This window comes from Myxine glutinosa, chromosome 3 (genome assembly GCF_964187855.1).
Source record: "Myxine glutinosa chromosome 3, kmMyxGlut1.1, whole genome shotgun sequence".
Classification (NCBI taxonomy): domain Eukaryota; kingdom Metazoa; phylum Chordata; class Myxini; order Myxiniformes; family Myxinidae; genus Myxine; species Myxine glutinosa.
Genome location: NC_136263.1, coordinates 74,693,142 through 74,698,141, shown reverse-complemented (window position 1 = coordinate 74,698,141; position 5,000 = coordinate 74,693,142).

Below are 5,000 nucleotides of genomic sequence, written 5' to 3'. Positions count from 1 at the left end.
GCGGATCAAGACAGCTGGGGTCCGGTAAAGGAGAGTGAGGTAGGGTCGATCCAGGACCAAAATGAGGGACAGGAGGAGAGCGAAGCAGTGAGGGCGGCAGGTTCGCAAAATAGCGCCGTCACGCACGAAGAAGCGGGCGCGCAAAATGGCGCCTCGCTGGTCACCGTGCCCGCGACCGAAGTAGCGCCGCTGGGAAGATTGGAACTTTTTTTTATACAAATGACGGCCCTTATGGAAAAGAATAGTGAGCGATTGGAAAACCAAATGGGGGTAATGGGGAACCGGATGGATGCTCAGAGTGAGCAATTGGGGGTAATGAGGGACGAAGCGAGGGCTCGGAGTGAGCAATTGGGGGTAATGAGGGACGAAGCGAGGGCTCGGAGTGAGCAATTGGGGGTAATGAGGGACGAAGCGAGGGCTCGGAGTGAGCAATTGGGGGTAATGAGGGACGAAGCGAGGGGTACCGGTGAGAAGTTAGACAATAATTTTGAGGAGTTAGACAAGAAAATTGGGAAGTTAGACAATAATTTTGAGGGGTTAGACAACGGGATAAAAGAGGTGAAACATGGGTTAACGGGGGTAGAAAATAGAATGGCTGCCCAGGAGAATCAGATAGAGGGAGTGAAAAATGGGTTAGAGGGGTTAGAAAACAGTATGGAAGGCAAATTGAGGGACATGAGGGACCAAGCGGAAAGGGAAGTTAAACAAATGGAGCAGCAGATAGAGGGGGTCAGAATGGGGGTAGAAACCAAACTGGATGCTCACAGGGAGGAAATGGAGCAGATGAGGGTGGCATCTGGGCAGGAGATGCAAGTGATGGGAGAGGAGATCAGAAGAGGAGTGAGTGAGGAGGTCGGAGGAGTGCGCGAGGAGGTGAGGCACTGTGAGGAGCACATGGAAAAGGAGGTGAGAAAGGCGACTGTAAAGTTACAAGGGGGCATAGAGGACCTGACGCAGGAGGTGGAGCAGCTGACGGTGGGACAGACGGAGTTAGTGGAGCAGGTTCAAAGGAACACTGCGGTATTAGGAGGTTTAAAGGCGACACAGAAAGAACTAAAAGATGACTTGGTAGCGACGAAGAGGGAATGTCAGATGGTACGTGAGGGACTGACAACGAGGTTGGACGAGGTCATAGAGGTAATGGAGACGAAGGACCGGCAGGTGAGGACGCACCTGGAAACGGTCAAGGTAGCCTTGGAGGACGAGCTTGAGGAGACGTACCGGGGAATAAAAGAGGTGAAGCACAAATTAGAAGAAGTGGAAGAAGGGATGAGCGAAATTAAGAAGCGACGGAGAGGGGATAAGAAAGAGATAAAAGAGGAGATAAAAGAATTGGTCCAAAGTCTGTGTTTGGATCGTGATGATGTGCTCATTAACCGGATGAGGGATTCGCAGGTGATGGAGGAGAAGCGAAGAGGAAGAGGACCCGGTGTAAGTGGTGACCAATATGGTCGTGCGTATGATGCGCCAGGGGATTTAATAAGCTTGGGGGTCGAGATAGACCCGGGTGTTCGTGAGAGGCCGTTGGTGAAGTGTGCGACAGGTCTGGTGTGCGAAAATGGAGGTGTGCAAGAAAGTCCGACTCTGGGGTGTGTGAGGAAAAAGTGCGTGCCAAGGAGTGAGGGTGTTGGCGAGAATGAGTCGGTCGTAGCGCGTGTGCGAGGGAGCACATGGAAGCGTGCTGTGGTGAGTGTTACAGAGGGTGTGACGGGAGAGTGTGCGCGAGAAAGGTGTGTGACGGACAGGTGCATGGGGAAAGAGTGCGCTGTCAGAAGTAAGGAAGAGTGTCCACCTGTGGTGAGTGTTACAGAGGGTGTAACGGGAGAGTGTGCGCGAGAAAGGTGTGTGACGGACAGGTGCATGAGGAAAGAGTGCGCTGTCAGAAGTAAGGAAGAGTGTCCACCTGTGGTGAGTGTTACAGAGGGTGTAACGGGAGAGTGTGCGCGAGAAAGGTGTGTGACGGACAGGTGCATGAGGAAAGAGTGCGCTGTCAGAAGTAAGGAAGAGTGTCCACCTGTGGTGAGTGTTACAGAGGGTGTAACGGGAGAGTGTGCGCGAGAAAGGTGTGTGACGGACAGGTGCATGAGGAAAGAGTGTGCTGTCAAGAGTAAGGGTGAGTGCGTTGTCACGAGTGGAGGTGAGAGTAGTGAGAGTGACAAGGAGAGTGAGCTGGTTGTGACAGGTGAGCGAGGATGTACACCTGGGATGGAAGGATGTACACCTGGAATGGTAGAGCGTGAGTGGGAATGCACGCTGGAGTTGGTGGTGAGGCACGTGGATGGGTGTGTGAATGAGGGCACACCTGTGATTGTCACAGAGGAGGTGACCGAGGAGGGGGCGCGAAGAGGTGTTTTGGTGAGGTGTGCTACGAACGAATGGGTGCCAAAATGTTCGGTGGTCAGGTGTGTGACCAAGGCTGTGAGTGGAATGGGTGTACCTGGGTGTGTAAGGAAGGGTACGAGGAGCATGGGCACAGCTGGATGTGTGAGCAAGGAACGGGCTGCGGGGTGTAAGCGTCCAGGTGAAGCATCGACGTTACACGGGTTAGAGGTTAGAGCGACTTATAGCCGAATCGGGCCCTCGGTGCGTGCCGGGCCTCGCTTTGAACGGCCGCGTCCAGGCTCCACTAGGCGGAGCTGGCAGCCCGATAGAAAGGGTCGTCATGGCGACCACTTTTTGGTGAGACGTGCCGGCAGGTCGAGAACGGGGCATTGGATGGCTCCGTGCCGAGGTGGTGCGTGGGATCTCGGCACGGGTAAGCCCCCGTCCCTGCACCGAATGCCGGACGCATCCAGCCGCCGGCACAAAACAACCAGCATCCATTGCTTGGCTTTACGAAGCCGGGCTTTGGACGGGAATTGGCGCACCGAGAGGCAGTAGTGAGTAGACTGGGTGATGAGGTTAGTGTTTTGGACCCAAAATTAGAGAAAAGCAAAATTTGATGATTGGCAAGGGATTGGCAAGGGATTGGCAGTAGTGATTGGCAGATGATGGGTAGTGATTGGCAAATTTTTGATTTGTTGAAATTTGATGTGCAAAATTGGTAGTGAGAGACCCCCGATGTGGTGGGATGGCAAATCCACCATCCTTCCCATGTGGGGGGCAAAGGAGCAATAGCTTATGGGGTGTATGGCAGTGAAAACTAGCCCGGGTGGGTTAGGATATTGTGTGTAGGGATCTAGAGAAGATGACATTAGGTAACGTTAAGATTAGTTAGTGACTGATACCTGTAGTGGGGACGCAAGTAGATTAGTATGGATGATAATGACGTGGGAGCGCAATAGTTTAAAGGGACGACTGGGAAGCGCAAGTTTCAGAAGGGAGTAGTTAGCTGAGATGATGCTGTGTGTGTGAGAATTGAACAGGTGTGATTGCACAGGTGTGCAACTGGACAGGTGTGTGGAGCAGTGTATGAGTAATGAGTGTGTGGATCAGCGCGAATGCGCTTGGGGAGAGAAGGGTGCCGGTGGCACCAGGTGTGAGAGCACAGGTGTGCAAGTACAGGTGTGTGGAGAGAGTTGGAGTGAGTGGTACGGAGTGGTGTGCATGGTGCGAAGGTGTGGATGGGGGAAGAGTAGACCCCTTTCACGAGCACCCGGGGCGGGTAGTGTAAGTGTTAGGTAGAGGGTACAGGTAAATTGTGGTTGGATATTGGCATTTGTGGTGCGGTTGCAGAATGGTGTTGTGAATGGGTGCATTAGTGTTGTGGAAATGGCTGGGCGTGTAGCCTGTTAGTGTGTGTAGTTGGTTGGGCACTCCACCACTGTGAGGATGTCGGCCAGGTGAGGCCGCAGGTGGGCTCTGGGAGCCGGTAGTTGTGAGTGGGTGCCTGAGGATCCCGGGTGTGGATCGGGCAGCCCAGTGCCAGAGAGGGCACGGAGTGGGGAGAGAGCCAGAGGGCCTTCCCCTGGTAGTTAGGTTAGGGTAAGGAGCAGGTAAGCTCGGAGGCAACTGCAGTGGTGGAGGTGTGCAGGTGGGTAGACCCACTGGGAGAGGTACACGTCGCAGGCCAGAAATTGTACGAGGGCACCGGGAGATGAATCGGGGGAGTGAGACCCCAAATTGAAAAGCACCACAGTTTGGCCAATGGGAATTGGTTTTTAGAACCCATAGTGTAAGAGGGCCAATGGTTTGGCCGGAGAAAGACCCCGGGTAGTGTAAAGTTGTTAAAGTCATTTAGGAAATAGTTAGGATTGATGAACCTGTCGCACCATACGCAGCCACTTACCTGTGGTGATGATGATGACTCCACACCTGTGTTTTCTTTGTTGTGTTGCAGAAATGAGAATTGCTGTTGGATTTGTGAGACGCATCACGACGTGGATGAGACATTGGGGTGATTCCATCTCTCCCTCCCTAGGAGGGACTGATGATGAATTGGTGATGGCAAATTTTGATGTTGAGTTGGAGATGGCAAATTTTGATGAGAGTTGAAAATGGCAAATTTGATTGGTTAGGAGGGAGAGAAGACGAATTTGGTATATGGGAGGAACGGGGAAGACAGTAGGGATGTTTGTTGATTTGTAAAGTAGATGTTTATGGGTAGTGTTGTGTTTTGTGGATACAGTAAGGGGTAAGGGAGGGGCCATGTAGGTTACCTGGTGGGGGGGGGGGGGGCGTACGATAGGAACGTACCTGTCTCACCTGGTTCCCATGTGCCCCCAGTGTGCATTACCTTATATTGCGTGCACTTTTGCGCCCTTACCACCTTACTCACTCGTTTCTTCTTTTGTCTCCCACCTCCGAGGATCTGGCTTTGGGGTAGAGAGAGAGGAGAGAGAGGTGCTGGCTGCGCAGTTGTGGGCCTGCACTTTCGCTGTTTGCTGCCGGGATCGATACACCATATGGACCGCAATGTTTGTGGCCACCCACAATGGACCGCAGTCGTTTGCGGCCAAGCACCACCCGGGGATGGACCTATGGGTCAACGTGGCACCTATGCCATACAGGTGAACCACTTTTAGTTACCACCAAGTGCACCACAAGAAGAGCAAGAGACA